The 21,560-nt window shown below is 48.2% G+C and overlaps 1 protein-coding gene across 1 annotated transcript in view; it reads right to left on the reverse strand.

Annotated features, from left to right (window-relative positions):
• LOC146809856 (cytosolic phospholipase A2 gamma-like) overlaps positions 1-21,560 on the reverse strand; it is a 1,073,925-nt gene that overhangs the window by 686,175 nt on the left and 366,190 nt on the right. The window lies entirely within an intron of this gene.

The raw sequence follows: 21,560 nt of genomic DNA on the forward strand, positions 1-21,560 counted from the left end.
GTGAGAGGTGGACTAGTGCACTGCTTGAGGGGGATGTGTGAGCAGTCAGTAAAGAGAGAAGACAGGGAGTGTGAGAGGGGGATGAGACTGAGGGAACAGTGTAATTGAGAGATGAGAGGGGTAGTGGAAGTGGGAGGGAGAGGGAGAGATGAGAGGACGGCTGGTGGAAATGCAATATAGACATGGGTTGTGTTGGAACTGTTTGTTGTGGGATTGTGTGATGTGGGGTTGTGTAGTGGGAATATGTGTGATGTGGAAATATGTGGATAGTAATTACATGTTATTAACTGTAGTGGATTGATGTAGAGTGAGATAGTGCGTTTTGGAGTGAATTGTGTGTTGTGGAGTGATATGTTGTGGAGTTGAATTATGAGGTGTGCTGTTACATTTTGTGGCATGATGTTGAAATCTGTGGTGTGTACTGGAGGTATGTGGTGTGTTGTGGAGTTGTTTTACATATTTGAATTATGCAGTTTGGTGTGGAATTATGTGACGTGCATTGGATTGTCTCTGCGATTTACTGTTCCGTCACCTTAAAAAGAAACTGTGTTAAAAGTGCCCCATTTTACGTTATAAACGCTTGAGCAGTATGATTTAACAAGACCACATCCCCAAACACATTTTATAAACTAAAATATGGATAACAGCTGATACGGATCATAGTAAACGTTTTCCATTCCATACATCAACCAGGTTTTTCAGTACCTCCAGGAATGGCGCACTTCCCCACCCGGGGATATAATACTGTTCAAAGAAAGACAGAAAACAAAAGTAGCGCTTCCCTGGCAAACTCTGTAAAGTGGCGCAAATGTGTTTGGGCGGGAAAAAACCCAATGTGGCCACTTTGTTACCACACTGTGTTGCTTTTATTTTTTTCTCCGTCCTGAGGCAGCAGTTTATAATAGAAAAATGTAAGAAAAAGACATTTCTAGCAAAAATGTTTCATTCTCTTTTGACAAAATGACTCAAGCAGGCCTTTGGACACAACTGTGCTTCTGGCGTGCTGAAAAGGTATTAAACCTCATTGCAAAAATAAAACAGCAATGCATTTACCCACATTTGTGCTCCAGCAGAAAAAAGAAAAAGAGCGATCCCGTTTATTCCTAGATGTGCTGAAATATTTGAGCAATGAGAAACTGTAGATTCAGCAGTCGGCTGCCTTGCGAGCTGGACAGTCACAGCACGGCATATTTGGGCAAGCCTGAGGCACACACAGCTGAGGTCACACAGCCGGCATGCTGTATTATTTTAACAAGGGTGTGCATGTAGTAGGTCCCAGTGGTAGGATGAGCTTGGGTACACAGTAAAAACACACCAAGTGACGCCCTTAAATGCAGAACACCCCACCAGGTTGTATGACTGCATCATGTAGTCCTGGGAGGGCCCGCCTGCGCAGGTCTAGTGGCGAGAAAGCCCATGGCACTTGGCATTTGCACATGGACATAATATTAATGCAGGGTGGCTAGTCTATGCAGGGGACTAGATAAGCAACATCTCACAGGTGGCATGGGTTCCAGTTCAGGGGCGCCACGCAGAGTAGAGAGTAGAGAGTAACGTTTAGCTTTATTTTCGCTGATCTACAGAGCGAGGGAGGGAGGGGACTGCTTGGAGGAAGTGCCCTTACAAATAACAAAGGACCCATAGAAATACGGACAGACTAATGCGGCAATCGTAAACACTTTCGCTTGCCTTGACTTTATAAAAATACACAGTTGAGATATAAACAACACAGGATACCAGTATGTCCTCTCCCTCTTCTTGAGTGCCAAAAACCTCCAACCCACACCCACCTACTCACAACCAGGAGCTACTTTAACAAGCTAAGGCTTTCCTTGAAGCATATTTACATTTCTAAACACGGTGGGGCAGATTTACAAGAAAGTGACGCATCTGTACAGATGCGTCACTTTCCCTGCGCCACCCTTAGAAACCCTTGCGCCACCATAGATGCGCCGTATTTACAATACGGTGCACTATGGCGCAAGGGTTGACAAATGCGTCAGAAATTCTGACGCATCTGTTGGCGGAAAAGTCACGCATTGCTGGAGTCGTGTCGCAAGCACGGCGCAACTCCAGCAATGCGTGTTGAGGCCTATTCCCACTACACTACATCACTACTTACGCCTGCTTGAAGCAGGCATAAGGTTTTGACGCAGTGGCATCCTTAAAGTGGTGCAGTGAAACCTTGTAGATTTCACAGAGTCACTTTTACGAGGCCTTCCTGCGTGGGAACGCCCACCCTGCATACATTATACCTGACGCAGGTATAATGTGATGCAGGGCTTTACAACATGACGCATCTCCCCAGATGCGTCACGTTGTAAATAGGCCTCATTGTTTGCGCCGCTGCTGCGTCAAAAAAGTGACGCAACTGCAGCGCTAAAGTCACGCAAGGGGCTTGTAAATCTGCCCGGGTGTGTGGGAGCCTGGGCTCACTAGTGTTGAGAGGACAAGTGAGAGCGGAGTGTAAGATATGGACTGGAGTCGGAGCTGGGAGGGATAATAAGGAGCTGAGGCTTGTTTGCAGCTGTGGCAAGGCTCGTAAATAGGCTCTGCTGCCACAGTTCGCTTTGAGCGAGAAGCAGTTTACTCCCTCCCACCCGACATCCAGCAAATGACAGAGGGGCATCTTCTCGAGGACTTATAGCCGAGTTATCCGCACTTTCATCGCAGCCAAAGTCGCGATAAATGTATTGCCCCATTCACAAGCTGGTGCTAACAGCCAGTACCCCCAGTTTACCTGCAATAGCATCTGCAAAAAACATAGCCACAGATGACCCGGTCAACTGTCTCTAATGAGATGCAGAGTAGGAGTTCCCGACCAAAAAGCCACGATAACACCACACCTCAACATTCTCAACGACCAGCCATATCGGCGAAAAGACCACAGAACATGCGATAAGGTGTTTTAGCAGCAGGAAATTAACACCTGCTCTGACCTGGTGCAAAGTCTGACAACAACCTGCACCAGAAAAGGGAGCCCAGCCAACAGCCACACCTGAAGAACAACAGATGCCATGGAGCCACTGATCATGCAGCTCGGAGCCCCAACAGGGCCACAACACACACCGCCACCACCCCCAGGACTGCCCACCCCCGACCACCACAGAGGCAGCACAGACAAAGACAGCGGACCTTCAGGAAACGCACCAGCCTCACAGACCTAACACCAGACAATGTCATTGCCCACTACTCAAAAGGACAACCATCCTACGCATTCTGACCATCATTTCCTACAGGCTGACTGTACCAACACAGCGGACAACCAACATCCCACCTCAGACAAAGCTGCTGGCTGTGCTGCACCTGTTGGCCCCTGGTACCTCCCAACCAACAAACTCCAGAGTCAGATTAGTCTCACAGCCAGCCCCATCTAAGTTCCTCACACCTGTCCTGGAAGCCATCATCAGCTTGGTACCCCAGTACCTATACGTCCCACACAATGCGCAGGAACAGCTGGAGACCAAGCAAGGACTATACGCTATAGCTGGATTCCTGCACGTGCTGGGGGCAATCGACAGCACACATGTCCTACTTGTGCCCCCTGCCGCCACTGCACACAATCACCACAACAGAAAGCACACACATTCCATCAATGTGCAGGTAATAGTGGCCCACCGGGGACTCTTCACCCATGTCGTCGCCAACTACCCAGGCAGTGTGCATGATTCCTTCATCTTCCTACAGTCCTTCATCAATCAGCGTTTCCAGGGTGGCACCTATGGGAATGCACTGCTCGTTGGTTAGTACCAAATGAACACACCACACACCTCAACTCCACAATCGTGCAACTCACAACTCTGGCAATGCACATGTTACAAAATCACATACAACATGCCAAACAACATGCCCACCCCCCAGGCACAACAGCACAACTTACTGCGGCAACCTGGGCTAGCCATGTACATGAGACTTCAACGGCATGGCACCTCATCCACACATTAGCGGAATGTGGGGAGAGGTGGGAACCAGGCATGTGCGAAGGAGGCAAGTGACCCATGAATGAGAATGTACACAATGCCAAGTATGGGGGAGACGTGCTGGACAGACTGCAGTATGCAGACCACAGACATATCCATGTCTACATGTACTGCTGGTGTCTGGAGTGTAGTGGACAGTGGATGCAACCATGTCACCCCAGCCAGTGGGGAAGATTGCGGAAATGTAGCTTGTGATATCCTCCCCTGTAAGCGTGTGCGGAGTGGGCTGGCCCGGCATATGCCAGGCCAGCATAGAGGTGTGAATAAAAAGCACATAGCTCTGGGTGTGGTTCGCTTCCGGAATGCCCAACGTGTCTGCCAGGGCATTGCCTCCCACCCCGCCACGAGGCCAACGCCGTGAGTGGTGTTGCCTGCGATCCTGTGTGCCTGCTGCACCCTGGGCCATTGGTCCCTGAACCCGTCTTGCCCGCCCCTGCGCAGCCAGGCCTTACTGCTCACCTGCCGACACCGGCGTGTGTCAAAGAGGGCCCACCACGTGCCAGCGCAAGCTCCAAACCCGAGGCCTGTAACCTTGGCAGCCTCCTCAGACCATCCCGTTTTCCACGACACAGGCCAGCTGTACTCCTTTTTCATTGAACCGCTGCCTCCGGCTTACACTACGGTCACGTAGGTCACACTTTTGGAACTGAGTCCTGATTATCCAATGGCTGAGTGCACATATTAATGTAGAGTTTAAATCACTATAGTCCCTTTGATGTGGTGACACCAAGTCTGTGCATAGCATCCCAACCACACGTGTCTGTGGGCCCTTGATGACTATGCCTTCGGCCTACACTGCGGTCCAGCAGGCCTCACACCAATCCATTCCAGTCCGTACCAGGCAGGACCAGGCATCATCGCTGGCTGAACACCCGCTCAGCTCTGGTGCGTCTACCTCCGTCAACCACAAATCATCCCCCCATGCCATTTCAATGTCGTGTGTTAAAGCTCCAGGTGTAGCTTGCTGAATAGCGGTTGGCCCGCACTGACCACTGCCTCCAGCCTACACAGTGATCAAGTAGGTCACACATGTGGAACTGAGTCTTGATTTGTTTATGGCAGAGTTCATATCATTGCATGCAAGGAGAGGTGTAAGTGAAAGACGCGTGTGGGACTGGAGGAAAAAAGGATCATCATTACGGAGGTGATCGAACACTGCCGATAACTGCTCTGGTGTCACTAACAATGTGCATTGCTAGCCAACAACACGTGGCTGTGGGCACCTGCTGACCGCTGTCTCGGACCTACACTGCGGTCGAGTAGGTCACACATTGGGAAGTCAGTCTTTATTTATTTATGGCAGAATTTATATCTTTGTACAGGCGTCATAGCAGACTGCATCCCTTTTAATCTCCGGTGCCACTAAGTCTGTTCCCCGACATCCATGGACACTTTCTGGTTAAACTTTGGTGGTGACTGAGTCTATGGACTGGGGGTTGTCTTCATCATCATGTTGGTGATACTGAATTTGTGGCAAGAACATGTCTGTAGCATTCCACTCCTCCATTTGCCGCTTCCGGATGGCTTCTGCCCTCTGCATCATGCCCTGGACGACACCTTCCACTGTCCCCCACAACCCTCCACTACATTCACCTTCGACATCGACGAGGACCCGCTCAGCTCACGTGGCCCTATCTCACTGCACCACAAGTCATTGTTCTGTGGCGGTGTGCCTGTGCCGGCTGCAGTGCATCCGGGGCCACTAACTTTGTGCAGCTCAAGTCATGAACCCTGTCTGATAGAATATTGAATGGCCTCTGGCTCAATTGACTGGGGGTCATCAACACCATGTGTCTGTGGCACTGCGCTGTCCCCTGCCTCAGGCCTCAACTGCAGCTCACCTGGGCTCACACATCAAGTCGAGTCCTGACCTGCCCGGATGTTGCATCACCGCAGGATGCACACGCCACCACCGCCAGGATCAACTCCAAACAACAGGTGCCAGAGTCAGAGGTGTCTTACTGCTTGACTATCAGTGTTGCTCACACCTGTCATGGGTGCCATCATCAGCGTGATACCCTGCTCAGCTCTTCAGGTGCCACTAACTCAGTGCACCACAATTCATGGACCATTCTGGTTGCATATTGGGTGAACACTGTACTTTCTCCGGCTACCACCATGATGCTTCACTGTTGCTTATGTTTTGCTGGTGTTTTCTGTTTCCGCTTTAATTGGGATCACTGTTCAAGTTGTTGCCAGCACCAACGATTCCACGAGGGCTGGTTTACACTCACCCCACACACATCCAGCACAGGCGCCATTGTACATGTGACCCTGGCAATAAAGTTGTTGAGCGCACATGCCGGTAGCCAGTTCAACAAACTATCTGAGTGTGTCCGTGTGCTCATGATGTATGTATTAGGGCCCTGGGCCCCACAACATTACCTTGTGCTGTGTACAGTGGACACAGCCCTGTCACCGCAGGCAGCGGGTGAGACCTTGCACATGTAAGCTTTGTCGTCCCCCACTCAATACGTAAGAGGAGTAAACTGGGCCGGCGTACGGCAGTCCAGCGTGGGGGTGTGGATGATTATCCCGTGACTCTGTATGTGGTTCAGTACTGGAAATGTGCAAAGGCATGTGTCTCTGTCGCAGAGTGCCCTCTGTTGGGGAGTGTAGGTGGTCCCTGATGGTACATAGACACCCACGTATGTGATCTAGTTCGGCTACCATGAGGTAGAACCCCACCCACACCTGTTCTGCCACCCCCTTCTGGCAGTCTGACACCTGGCCTTGGAATGCGATGTGTGCTCCGGTAGGCTGCTGGGAGCCATCCGTGGCGGTGAGTGCGTCCAGTTGTGTGGTCTGTGCAGGGGATGGGATATCCTCGATGCAGCTGGGCTGCCCTGATCCTGGAGGTCGATTGCCTAAGATATCCATGAACTGTTGCAGGGCGTCGGTGTTGAAAGTGGGGTGGTCCTCTTCAGCATCACTGTAGAGTTGTCTGGTCTGCTCTGCTGGAGGTGTTGTTTATCCCTCTGCATTGTGAAGGAGAGATGCTTGTTGACATTGTGTTTACATTGTGTTGACATTGGCTCAGCATTTAAGTGGCTGGCATCCTTCCCCGCGGACATGACGTTTCAGGTGATATCCCCCACGTTCGCCTCTAGTACTTTCCCTATAGGTCAAGGGGTCCCACAAGGCTCGTCCCTGAGCCCTCTGCTTTTAAATCTCTATGTTCCACCTTTGGCCGGAGTAGCCAAGAGCAGAGGGCTGACCATGGTCTCTTATGTCGATGAAACTCAGTTGTTGGTGGTTTTCTCGAGCGACCCCGAGCAGGACGCCATGAAATTTCGGGGCGACCTCTTGACAGTCGCCAAGTGGATGACCTCCAACTGAATGCCAACAAGTCGGAGGTGTTGATGGTGGGAGGGAACCATGACCGTTGGAACAAGCTTTTGTGGCCAAAGAGTTTAGGCACTGCCCCTGTCCCTAAGCCGGCAGTGAAGAACCTAGGGGTCTGGATGGACACCTCACTCAACTTTCAGACTCAAACCAAAAAGGTGGCGGGAACTTGCTTTGGTCTGTTGCGCGGACTCAAACCCATCCTGGGCTTCTTTGATGCCCCGACAAGGCAGATCATTTTCCAGGCTCTGATCATGTCTAGACTCGACTATGCCAGCTCATTGTATCTGGAAGTCAACAAGTCAGAAATACAAAAGCTACAGAGAGTCCAGAATGCGGCCGCAAGATCCCTCTTTGGTCTGCGCAGAACCTGCTCTGTGACAAGTGCCATTCACCGTCTCCACTGTGGCCAGGCGAACCGAGTTTGAGGCACTGTGTATAACCTGCAAAATCCTGAAATTGGCTTCCCCGCAAATCTTGACCGACCTTCTCTTACCCTATACTCCCACGTGATCGCTCCAATCATTGGGACACTTTTGTGCTTTTAATGTACTGTGATGTTGGCGACTTGGGTCATTTGTGGTCTTGGACGGTTTATTACTCTGTAGTATTAAAAGTAATCATCAGCCAAAGCTTTTCGTTCTCAAGGAACTTTGTCAGGGCTCAAATATTCAAAGGAAAGTCCAGTTGACATATATGTATTAGTCAATAGATTTCGATTGCCGAATGGTATATGTAGAAAAAGGTTTCTCTCCGATATTTAGAAAGAACTGAAATTTTGGTAGGCAGTCCCTCGCAATTTTGCTCAATGCACAGGGCAGGTATAGATGTCAGTAGTCCTGGAAGGTAACGATATCGACGAGCAGAATCCCTTGACTGAAGTGTAAAACAGGCACCTACTTGATGTTTGTATGTGTGCTGCAGTGTCAGGGACATGACCCAGGGTCATTGTGTGTGTGCAGTGTGCTACATGTCGTTGTGCATGTGTGCCATTGTGCCCGTCACCCCCTGTCCTCCCAGTCCATGTTCGTTACTCACCCTGTTGATGTTGTGTCAGGTCATGTGGAGCAGTGTCCGGACTCCTGCACCATCTCCACACTGATCACTGTGGCCACCATAAGCTCCAGCTCCTCCTGTGGCCCAGGACTCCCACCTCCATTCGCCGTTGCTGCATTTCTGTTGGCAGCGGGTTTCTGCTTGGTTTGGCTTTTCACATCATGCCAGCACATCTTGGCCTCCTCGACACTACGACTGCATTCACGATGGAATGCCATTTTTACGTCTGTGTTGCCAATGACATGGTGGAGGTGATGGACAGTTGTTGTTGGTGTTCTGTCACCTCCGTGACTTTGATCCGGTTGTCATGTGGACTGAACTGCGTCTTCCTCTTCCTCTTCTCCTTGGCCTTCCCCGACCCCAATGTTCCTTGCTGGTGGTCTCTGGGGCTTTTGGGGTTTGCGCTGACCTGGGCATTCGGTCCGGGTGCATCCATGTTGGTACGCAGTTTATTTTGTTTTTGGTGTGTTTTTCTTGTCTGCATTTATAGTGCATTTTCCTGCATGACGCGTGGGAATTGCAGCCCTGTCAGTGGTTATCGCTGATTTTTGTAGCGCGATTGGCCTCATCGCAACTTTTATGGCGTTCATGTGTTCCATTTTTTGTACCGTTGCGTTGATTTTAATGCAGTCATATGATACGTTCTCCAGGGACTATCGCATGGTGCCACCGGGATCAGAATCCTACGTTAACACGGCGTTGTTTTCCCGCGATTGACTGCGATATGCAAAGTTGCATTATGCTAATTTTGCAATGTTTATCACACATTATTGAAAATATCCCCCAGAGTTCCTTGTCAGTCATACACTGTTGTTGATTAATTTTAGCAAAATAGCAGCAAAACATGGAATAACCACATTCAGAAAATCTAGTCATGAGAGTGAGTTAAACACAATCGGTTTCTTTTTTCAAGTGTGGAATGGGGGTGGGAGTGTAATGGGAGAAAAAACAAGCAACAGCTTTAGTTGGTATAAAACAATCGGCCACCATTGTTCCGGCTGGACAGGTCGTCCTGCCTGCAGTAGGAAAAAAGTAAAGTCCCTGCCCAATCTGAGTCACCCAATGCGTCGATACCTGTGTAATTCCCTACAGTGGAGCCACACGCCAAGGGCGGAGTACTGCAGAGAGGAGGCAGCACAGTGCAGGCAAGACGCAGCTTCAAGCAAAGAGCCACAAAATGGCCCCATTAAGCTCACACTCCCAGATTTGCACCATGGTCAGATGAAGGGTGGAGACGTCGAAGTGAGAAAAATACCTATGGCATTGGATTTTGCCCACCATTGTCCCGGCTGCTTTATAAGTGAAAGTGCACACTGTGCACTGAATGTAAGCAAAGCACATCATCGTGCCTGCAGTAGGAGAAACTCATTACAGAAAGTAGTACACCCACCTTGTGACAACCAAGTAAAGGGGCCAGTAGTCATGGCAGGTTACAAATGATGACACAGCGGTACCAAGGAGGGAGAAAGAAGCTAATTAGAAAATCAGAAGCTAGCATTTAAGAAGGACAAAGACACAAGTCAATGAAAAATATGTGGGTGGGAGAGGGCATGGCTTCTCTCATGTACTGAAGTACAACAGATCGCCAGAGCAGCGCTTGCATGCTGGCTCAGACTCGACCTCAAAACTCTCTTCCTGTGGCAACCTTGACTTAGTATGAGTACACAGTGGTGGCCGCCCTTGTGTAATACATATATGTATCAATAACTACACAGTGGTGGCAACATTGTAATATATATTGTGTCGGTTAAAAAAAATAACTTACGTGTGTGTTTAAGTCTTGCTTGTAAAGTACCTAAAAAGGGCCTCTGTCATACTTATCTACATGCTAAAAACTGTGTGGTAAAGGTGCTGCATGGTAAGGGTTACATGGTAAGGGATCCATACCAAATAGAAATTATGCAAGGACATCTGATATTATATCAATAGAATGACATCCATGTGTGTTACCTAACAATACCATCCTTAAATAAGTTCCTCCATCCATTTCATTTATACACAATAAGTACTGGTTCTTGCACTCCATATTAACTGAGCTCTGGTCTAATTGTTACAGTATGTTAATACCCCCAAAAAATAAATTGAATAATATATATAAAGGTTAGAAAAAAGAGAGAGAGTGCATTTATCCTCCAATTGCGGCTTTAAGAACAACACAAGGTATGTCATCATGAATTTTGTCTGAGAATTGTAACAAAATATTGATCCATGTGTGACTCTCAATGTCAACCAACAGCTTCCAGGTATCAGCATACATGTTTTCACCAGATCAATAGCTATTCATTTTATCCACTTGCCACTCATACAGTCCCCATCTATTTATATTATTTTCACTTACTTAGGGCCTGATTATGAGTTTGGTGGCCATGCCAGCACCCAGCTCCAGGACCGTCAAACTAGACCGCAGGCTGTCCTTTGGCATTCCCTCAGCAGTGCCTATTAAAAGGGCACTGCAGGGAGGTGGGCATATCTTCCAAGCTCAGACTGGTCCAACTCAAAATTTTGCACTGCACATACTACACCCGCACCCTCCTATTCAGACTCCACCGGGTGGAGTCCCCGCTGTGTCTCAGGAACTGTGGCCACGAGGGGACCTTCTTGCATACCCTCTGGGAGTGCCCTATCGTGGCGACGTATTGGAAAGGGGTGTTGCGTATTCTCTCCCAGGTAACAAAAATTCCCACGCTGCCGGAACCTCGGCTGTGCCTCCTTAATGTCTGGGAACAGACGGACCACAAGAAGGTGACCCAGCTTTGGGTGACTTTGGGACTCATGCTCGCAAAGCGTAATATAGCCCAGAAATGGGGATCGGGGCTGGGGCCTACCCTGACGCAGTGGATCCGAGATATGGACCTTGTAATGGTGACCGAAAAAACTGTGTATGTCCATAGAGGGTGCCCCAGGAAGTGGTCCCAGGTCTGGGGTGGATGGAATGTATACCGGGGAAATATCTGTGAGCCCCCACCGGATGCAGCGGACTCGGATCTCAGTGACCAGGATTAATGGCTCCACTGCTGGAGATGGGCGGGGAAGGGAGCGATGGTGTGTTGTCATTGGGCTGTTTATTTTTCTCTGTGACACCTGTACTGTCATTGCTCCGGTACCTTGTAACCCCTGTATGCCATGCCTTGCACTATACGAGTGGTGTTTGTTTTTCTGTTTTGTTGATAAACCCAATAAAAATATTTCAAAAAAAAAAAAAGGGCACTGCAATGGAAATGCCTAAGCGCGTTTCTGCATGGCATGGACTGCAAAGTCCATGCCATGCAGGAAAGGGGGTAACTGCACACATGGGGGCACAACATGTGCTCCCCTGCAGGCAAACCATGGTCCTGAGGCAACACGGGGGCCTGTAGGGCCCCCTTTGTTTCATCGCTGTCACAGTTTTCAAGGCTGCCTCACCGCCATGAAAACTGTGGCAGTGTGGAAACTCCTCATATGGTCGGCAGTGCCACAGCAACACCACCAGTATATTAGAGCCTCTCACTGCTGCACCACCACAGCGGGATCCATGATTCCGCGGTGGTGGTAGTCCCATCGCCATATTCATAATACAGCGGGTGGACCACCACCACGGGTTTGGCAGTCCAATTGACCACCAAACTCGGAATCAACCCCTAAGTCTTTTCTATTCATTGTGAAATAACCAAAGAATTAAGTTTAGTTATTTTGGTCTCAAAGTTAGAATTAATGGCAATTCATCATTAGGATGTCTGGGGTGGCAGCAGTGATTATAATATCCAATTTCACTCAAATTATGAAGAATATCTACATGCACACAGTACCGTTCTTCTTTACTTAAAGAACATCTCCGGAATAACTAATAACTGTTGTTCAAAAATGACTGATTAGGGTAGGGTGCAGTTCCCATAGCTAAGTTTATAGTAAAATCCTGAAAGGCAAATGTTTGAAGCCGACATCACAGCGCTGTAAGAATTGTAAGGGATTCTGCATCTCTATCCATAAGTAATTCCGTAGAGGCCATTTGGCAGGATACAGCAGAGTGCAACCTGAGTATAAGTTGTTTTTATTGCACATCGAGGACCAACAAATAATTCCCTGCATGCTCTCCGACGCAGAATGAAAGAGGGCGATTGTAGCAAACGGGGAATTAAAATAAAATAATGTGTGACGGCCTGCCCCCCGAAAAAAAATAAAAAGAAATAGGCCCAGGGCACCCCCATTCAAGCCAAAAGTCTTAAGAAACGAAAGGGGCTGGGCAATCAAAACAGATCTTGGTCTCATACCAAACGACTTACTCTATGACCAAAAAGATTAGTCTGTTACAGCCTCCTAAGCTTGTTCAAAAGATATAAGCAAAACTAAAGTAATTCATTATCAAGCTGAGCATTCTGTAAAACATCCACAAACATATGTTAGAAAGTATTTGACCATCTTTTATATCTCAGGCAGTTGTTAGCAAACCAGGGTCCTTTATTACTTCTATTAGCCTGTTAGAGACTGGCCCATTCTGACATTAAACACGGAAAACCATTGCAATCGCCTAGTCTGTGTTGTTACTAAAGCAGATGTATGGACATTGGTGGATCGCATTGCTGTATGCAGTCCACCTTTAACTAATGCATCCTTTCAGTCACAAAAGATGTAAGGATATATTGGTGAGAGATATGAAAGGATTTTTTTAAACCTTCGATTTGCAAAATCGCTGGGTGTACAACTATATAGAGGCCTTTTTCTAAAGTACAAACCCCAATTTAGAAATCGGAAAAGTTTTTCTAATTTGTAAAATGGGATTTGCGACCCAGGCCATATTAGGTAGGGGCATTAAAGGGATGTTTCTTAGTTATTAAGATTCAGTATGCATTGTATCAATGGTTTTCAACCACATTACTGATTGCAAACCATTGAACACTTACAGACACCTCAAAGAAGATGGTAAGTAATTTGCAAAATGGCATCCTTTTGCTTTGGAATTTGTGTTGGTAGTCTCAGGGGGAGAATTACCTCCCCCCCTAGATGTTTCCCCAAATGAAAACATATATATATATTTTTAAACAGGACCAGTTCCTTAAGGAACATGGGCTGCTTTACATTTTTCTGTTTGGAAATGCAAAGACAGGGATGGTTGTTTGCTCTCTCTTGCAGGGCACCACGTGTTCACAAGCCAATCACTGTGTTCCACCAAAATATCCTGTGAACAACATTGTGAAACTCAAATATGCGTAATATATTTTGTTGTCAAACATAATTGTGCTACTGAATATCACAGGTAATAAGACACTGTGTTTACTATTAAAAAAAGAATCAATGTCTGTGATCTCATTGTAAAGTGTTTTTGTTGCATGGTAATTTTGTAATAACTTATTTTTTAAAGTTTTTAATATTTTCAATTATTTTAAAAGTGAGATGTGTTTTTTGGTTAATAGGGTGGGAAGTAAATTCAAATTTTAATAAGTAGGTTATTTTAAATTTATGGTTTGTTGTTTTTTTTTTGTATTTATATTTTGAATTGTTTTTCAGTGATTAAATGTAAATTTGATATGTGTCTTAAATTATTTTAAATTGAAAATGTTATATTTGAATAAAAAAAGAAAATATTTTTTAGGTATACATTTTTTTTAATTTTAGGTAGTTTGCTAACTTTTTTATTAGTATGTTTTAATGAATGTATTTTTTCTTAAATGTCATTATTGACAGACATTTCAACAACAGCAAGCCGCCATGAATTCACATCACTTGACTATATCTTAACCCCTCCCCTGCTCATGACGGAGCCATTCCGTCATGAGCCACGGTTGCCGTGTGCTCATGACGGAGTGGTTCAGTCATGCCGCGGCCGTTGGTGGCCGCTCCGCCCACGCGGCGCTAATTCCCCGCCTGTGCGGGCGATTAGCGCCATGGGCGGAGTCATGATGGAACCACTCCGTCATGAGCACAGCTCAACCGTGGCTCATGACGGAGTGGCTCCGTCATGAGCACAGCGCCACCGCGCTGCCCCCCCCCACCCCACCCAGCGCTGCGGCGGAATTCCCGCCGCAGCGAAGGGGTTAAAGATACAGTGACAGAGCAAAACAAAACAACATCATAATAAACAGATGAAGGAAGCATATACAATGCATTTTACTATGACACAGTGAGCAGAAGAATAGAATGGCTAACAATCTGCAATGAAAGAAAAGGGGGGATTCAATCTGTGGAGTCTTGGTCAGGGGTGCAGAGATAATGGCGCAGGAGTTGCCAAAAATCTCTGGTATGAGAAGTGAGGGCTGTAGGGTGGCGCAATCTTTGCCAATGTTGTCACAATAGGTCATACTTTTAAGCTAGGCAGTGTATGTTGGTACTAGTGGTGCCCCAAAGAAGCACAAGCTCATGTTTAGCCAACAGGAAAGACATTAGGTGAGCCTGTGCAAAGATCACTGTAAGCCCTTGGTATACTCTAAGAGAGCCATGAGAGGGTCGGGAGTAAGTGCTGTATCTATCATGGCTGTGACATGTAGATAAAAGAAAGCCCAGTATGCAGATATTTCCTGGCACATCCAAGTGTGCAAAATCGGCTCCTGGAGCACTACACTTAAGACAGTGGTTGGGTCTAGTAGGGTCAAAGTTAGCAATAACTGAGGGGGAAAGATAAATGCGAGGTAGGAATTTGAAATACAGTAATTTATGCCTATGATTAGTCGAGATTCACTGGATCTGAGAGAAACAGTATGACCTTATTGCATCAGTAAGCGGGGTACCCAACTCCTGCGCCCATGTCCCCTGGACTCATGTAGTGGTGTCTGGTTTCATGGCACTACACAAATGGTACAGTCCAGAAATCATGCGATCGGCATCCATATCAGAAATCACACGTGTCAGAGGTGGAAAATCTTCTAGGGGAAGTGGGTAAGTAGGAAGGAGGGATCGCAAAATGTTATGCAGTCTCTGGAAGATAAAGTGATCCATGTGCGAAGCGTCATGGATTTGGGAGTCAACAGTAGATTGCACAGCACAGCCATCAGGAAAAAGATCCCCTGGGGTGGAGAGGTTATGATGAAGGAGTGTGCGCCGTACTAACTTTTTACGTAAGAGCAAGGGCTTGTCATGGATTAGAAGAGTAGGGGAGTATAGAGGGCTAAGCAAAACCAAAGGAAATGATGGACGGAGTGTTGAACATTGCAAGCACTCACCCCCAGTCAACTGATCAGGGTTTAATCCATCACCGTTCTTTAGCCCACTCTGCCACCCCAGTTCAGACATGGCCATATGCAAATCAGTCTGACCCTGTGCCTCATGGGAACAGTCCAGCCCGAACTGCCAAGCCATGTCTTCCCTGGACCGGAAACAAGCTTCCTAGGACCGGTTTCTGGCATTTCAGCCGTCTTCAGCCAGGCTTGCTTGAATCCAGTGGCAAAGTGAGCAAGGGACTCACGTCTGAGCATACCCTGCCAACTTATGGCGAACAAAGCAAAACGTTCAACACTCCGTCCATCATTTCCTTTGGTTTTGCTTTGTTCGCCATGAGTATAGAGGGCTGCCATCCAGTGTCTGCCATAGTCTAAGCCATGCCCATCTGGTAGTGGAGACGGTTTGAATGTCGTTTGCATCAAATTGGATGCCTTTCAGCTAGAGCGCAGAGTGAGAGAGTCCACCCAACTGGTCCTGTTCTGGTCTCAAATAGGGAATGTGGGCATCTGGGTGATACCATCAATGTGAATATTGACACTGGGCAGCAAACTCATTTAAATAAAGATCGGGTACCCCAAATCCGGCTTGGTTATAAAGAAGAGTGAGGGTGTTCCTCTGTCACAAAACGAGACTGGGTATAGAGTAAAAAAATATCTGCTGGATTGGGGTGTTTAAAAAAAGATACACGGGGGCATGGCTGGGCAAGATGGCCGAGAGGTCATAATCCTTCTCGGCTCCCGGTCCCCGCTCAAGCCAGGAGCTGAAATCGATGGTCCCCCGGAGCTCCGCGGGCTGAATTTAGCAGCATTCGGTGGCGTAAGATGTAGCGCGCAGCTTGGAAGCGCTTACCTGCCTCGGCAAGTGCGGGATCGTTCCCGATCCATCCTCGGAAGGAGCTTGGGGCCATGAGTTAAAATGGCGGCTGCCTGGCGGCTTTGAGCTCCGGACCCTACTGGTGCTTGCGGAGGCCGCCGCTTCCAGCTTTCTGCCTCACATCAACAGATTCCACGTTTAAGGTGAGCCAGGCCTTGGCGCGACATTCGCAGCACTCTCGCTGCTTTCTCCTGAGGAGCACACCCCACGGTACGGTTCTGCGGCCCGCATGCCTGACCCCAAGATGGCAGCGCCTTCAGGACATAGGCGCCAATGACTCTCCCCGGACTTGCAAACCAGCGATCTGAGGTGGCTACACATCGTTTGGGGGCCCCTTGATTTGGCAGCATCCCCCCAAGCCAGAGGCAGATAAATCTGTGGCCCATACACCTTTCTGCTGCATGTTGGTCCACATCTTCGCTCACAGATGAGCTCCAGTTGGCGTCTTCCCTAGGAACTGTATCAGCACCTGTCCTCCCTCGGCGGGACCTATAAATATTGAGGTTAGTGGCTGTCCTCACCTGAATGGCGTCTGCGGTCTCATAGATGGGCTGCTTGGTCCTTGCTTCACCTGCGCCACTTTCTCCTGCCATGATCTGCCTCGCCACACACCCTTCTAAGAGAATTTTGTGACCGCCGTGACTGCAACCAAGGGGGGCGCCCTAGGGCCGGCCGGCATGCCGCCCAAGAAGGGGACGACCAGAACAACCACTAAGGTCTCTGGTTTCTTCACGGCCTCGGACAGGCGTCCAGCCCTGCGCGCAGATGACGAAACGGCTGCTATGATGCTCACGAAGGCAGACCTTCTGGCCATGTTTAAAGATTTCAAATCTGAGTTGCGTAAAGAGCTTGGCCAGGACATTAAATCATCCATGGAGCAGCTAGGGGCTGATCTGAATGAAAAGCTAACTTGCCTCCAACAAGATGTGGACTCGGTGGGCACCCGGGTGGTGGATTTGGAGGCGCACTCTCAAGATCAAGACAAACTCAAGTCAGAACTCCGAGATGAGGTCCGATCCCTCCGTGACCAAGTACTCCCGTCGCAACTCAAGTCGGAAGACCTTGAGAATAGGGCTCAGAGGGAGAACATACGGATTAAGGAACTGGAGGAGGGGGCGGAGGTGCTCAACTTGGGGGCCTTTCTGGAGGGGCTCTTTGCGGAATTCTTGAGTCCCCAATCCCTCAAAATAAGACTCGAACGAGTTCACTGAGTGGGGGCATTGCAACATGGCGAAAAGAGGAGACCTCGAGACATTTTAGCAAAATTCCACTCCTTTAAAGTCAAAGAGGCAGTCCTCGTAGCGGCTAGGTCGAAGGGATCTATCTCGTTTCAAAATCATTCCTGTACAATCTACCAGGATTGGGCACCCGCCACTCTGGCACGGAGGCAGTTGTTCAGGCCAATCACTTCCAAACTACGAGACGAGAAGATCAGATATCGATGGACCTTTCAATTTGGACTCAGCTTCGAATTTCATAATAGACAGCGCCACATTTCGGATATGCAGGAAGGCTTGAATCTTCTTGGTCTCTCCACTGACGACGTTGACTCTACCCAAGACAAGACCGGTGACTCTCACAAGACCGTGCCAAAAGCATCGGCGTGGTCGGAGGGTTCACGTAGGGAGCTCAGATGAATCCTGGGTTTGTGCCTCATGGAGACATATCATTTTGCTGGCTTGAGGGCCCCACACCTAGTAACATCATAACTACGGGATGTTGCTTTGGTCACTTCCTCGATACGATGGGGGAGGGTGGCGAGGGCTCCCTCCTACTGACTGCTTTATCCTTCTTGATCTCATGTTAGCATCTATCACTCAGGATACCCTACACTCTGCCCCACGATATGACCGGGAACTGTGGACTTTCCCCCTTGATGATGTTAGATCTATGATATGTGTGGGTTTCTATGTATGTCTTATCTATTTCTTCTTTCTCACGGCCAGTCTTTATAGTATTGAGGCGGGTACATAGGCATAGGACATGTTTACAGCATGTGGGGGCGCACTTTAACGAGATCTCATTTGCGCCTCACAGACGCTTCGCTGCTGATCCGTTTTGCACTGCTCTGGGATGGGCACAGAGGGGGCCCTCGGACCTGTTGCCTCACCGTAAACCTGTGGGGTTTTATTACCCCTACCAGGTAACCGACAATGTTTTTTGTACTGTTTTTCAAATGGTTTGGACTTTGTTCTTTTTTTTGGGGGGGGTTTGAAGGGAGGGGTGGGGTGGGTCATGGTGGCGGCGGCTTTTTAATACTAGGTCTAGATTGGGTTACGGATTGCACAGTAATATTCTATCGCATTAGAGGGGGGTGGGCTAATCCTTGGGGGCAACTGGCGACACGGGCCATGTCAGGTCTGTCGGGGCTTTCATTGAGATGTTCCTTTACCCACTGACGCTATGACACTTACCAATGGCGCCTGGAATGTTAAGGGTCTTAACTCTCCTCAGAAATGCCAGAAGGTATGGAAATACATCACTGATCACCACCTAGATGTAGTGGCCCTCCAGGAAACACATCTAGCTAGATATGATGACAATCGGCTTCGTCACAAACACTACCCACTGATTTATAGATCCTCAGCACTAACGAAATACAGGGGGGTTGCACTCTTATTTCGTTCCTCCACCAAATTCCAAACATTGGATGTACAACACGATAAAGAGGGGAGCTGGATTATGGTAAAGGGTCGCCTGATGGGTAAACTTTGTACTTTTGTGGCGGTATATGCCCCCAGCACTGGCCAGGTGCTCTTCCTACACACTCTGCTGGGAAAGCTAGTGGACTTTTTTGAAGGTTCGCTAGTACTTATGGGTGACTTTAATTTCACGTGGGAGAAGGACTTGGACAGCACCCACCCCCAACGCTCAGAAATGGGCTCATTCTCCACGGATACTCGACAACAAATTCACGACTTGGAACTTTTAGATTCTTGGCGTACCTTATATCCTAACTCTTGAGACATTCTACTCACATGTACATCGCACGTACTCACGCCTCAATTACATCTTTATCAGCCAATCACTCCTAGGTGACCTACAAGAAGCTAAAATATTCCCTCTTTCAATATCAGATCACAGTCTCCTCGCAATTTCTATGTCCTGGCGGGTACACACTTCTGCTTCTCTCAGGTGGTATTTCCCAACTGCGCTCACACGAGATAAAGACTACTACACTGAACTAAGGGAGGCTATCACCGAATTTTTTAACATTAACAAATCAGAAGATACATCGGAATTTATCACCTGGGACGCCTTTAAGGCGGTATTCCAGGGGTAATGTATATCCCTTAACTCTGCATTGAACTCACAATGCACCAAAGAAAGGGAAACGTTGGAGACGGAACTGGCCTCCACCGAACAAGCTCATAAACAGAACCCCACTAGGCAAGCCCTTCGTAGTCTAACAGCGCTTAGGGGTAAACTCCGAGCCATTTATAACAACAGGGCAGAATTTACACTACTGAAATTATGTCACTTATCTTATTCCCAGGGCAACCAGATTGGCAAACACCTTGCTAAACAGCTCAAGGATAAACGAATATGGGAGTACATTGGCGGCATCCGGAGACCACACGGAGACCTTACCCATAGTGACGAGGAAAAAGCGGAACTCTTCGGTTCCTTTTACGAAACCCTCTACACTGGGGACCACTTAGATCCAGCTGCCCAACGAGATTACCTCCATGCCCGGCAACTCCCACAAGTATCCCCAAAACGAAATTAGCTACTTTCCGCCCCTATCACCACTGAGGATGTTACCTCTGCTAGTAAGGCTCTCAAAACTAAATAAAGCACCACGGCCAGATGGGTATACCGCTCTATTTTACAAAACATCACCCCAAATCTTACACGACTCTTTAATAAGATGGCGGAGGAAGGCTCAACCACCGGCTCCCTATCGGAAGCAGTGATCACTGTTATACCTAAGCCGGGAAAGGACCCTGAGGCTTGAGCCTCTTACAGACCTATCGCTTTGCTCAATCTCGATGCGAAACTATACTCCTCCATCTTAGCTAAGCGGCTGAATGATCTTATGCCTGATCTCATACATCCAGACCAATCGGAATTTATTAAGGGACGCCAAACACACGACAACACCCGTCACATTGTACACTTAATCGAGAAGATCAATAGACGTCAGATCCCCGTGGTCCTAGTCGGGTTGGACGCGGAAAAAACTTTCGATAGGGTCGACTGGGAGTTCCTGTTCCTTACCCTCACGGCTTTCGGTTTTGCATCCAAATTCCTCACTATGATTCGGGCTAATTACCTTCAACCCCACTCTAAGGTAATGGTTAACGGTGCGCTATCGCCCTTCTTCTTCCATTCCAGAGGCACTAGACAGGGGTGTCCCCTATCCCCCCTACTTTTTGGCTTTAGTATTGAAGCCCTAGCAGCAGCAATTAGAGCAAACCCTGACATTCAGGGGATCCCCTTCACGGGGGAACAACACAAAATCTCCCTATTCGCAGATGACGTCCTGTTATCGCTCACAGACCCAGCCGTGTCCCTCCCACCCCTACAATCGGAATTAGTCCGATTCGAAACAGTAGCAGGCTTTAAAGTAAATCTGGGCAAGTCGTTTATCCTCAACCTTACTCTCCCACCAACGGAACTCCGTAGGCTCCAAACTCTCACGGCCCTCCAGTGGACCACCTCCTCTATACAATACTTGGGCGTCCAGCTCACACCAAAAGTGGACGGACTCTATTCTGCTAATTTCCCCCCTATGCTCGCGTGTATTCAAGCAGAGCTCAATAAATGGAAGCCCCTCTTCCTGTCCTGGCTGGGCGGATTTCATGCCATAAAGATGACTCTTCTCCCAAAGCTCCTTTATCTGTTTTAAGCTCTACCCATTGAACTGGAGAGGGACTTCTTTAGGTGCATTAAAGCCATGATCCTAAATTTCATTTGGCAAGGGAGGCGGGCACGCTTCTCCTTTTCGATACTTCGTCGCTCCAGAGGGGAGGGTGGGGTCGGACTTCCAGATATTTACTGATGTTACAAGGCCGCCCAATTACGCTTCCTGACTGAGTGGTTGAAATCTGCATCAGACAAACACTGGTTGCATATGGATCGAAGCGTGACAGGATGGACTATATGGGATCTGATCTGGTGCTCCAAACATGACAGACCTAAGAACACCTATATTAGCACCCCTACACGCACAAC

The sequence above is a fragment of the Triturus cristatus genome, chromosome 7, assembly GCF_964204655.1.
Source record: "Triturus cristatus chromosome 7, aTriCri1.1, whole genome shotgun sequence".
Taxonomy (NCBI): Eukaryota; Metazoa; Chordata; class Amphibia; order Caudata; family Salamandridae; genus Triturus; species Triturus cristatus.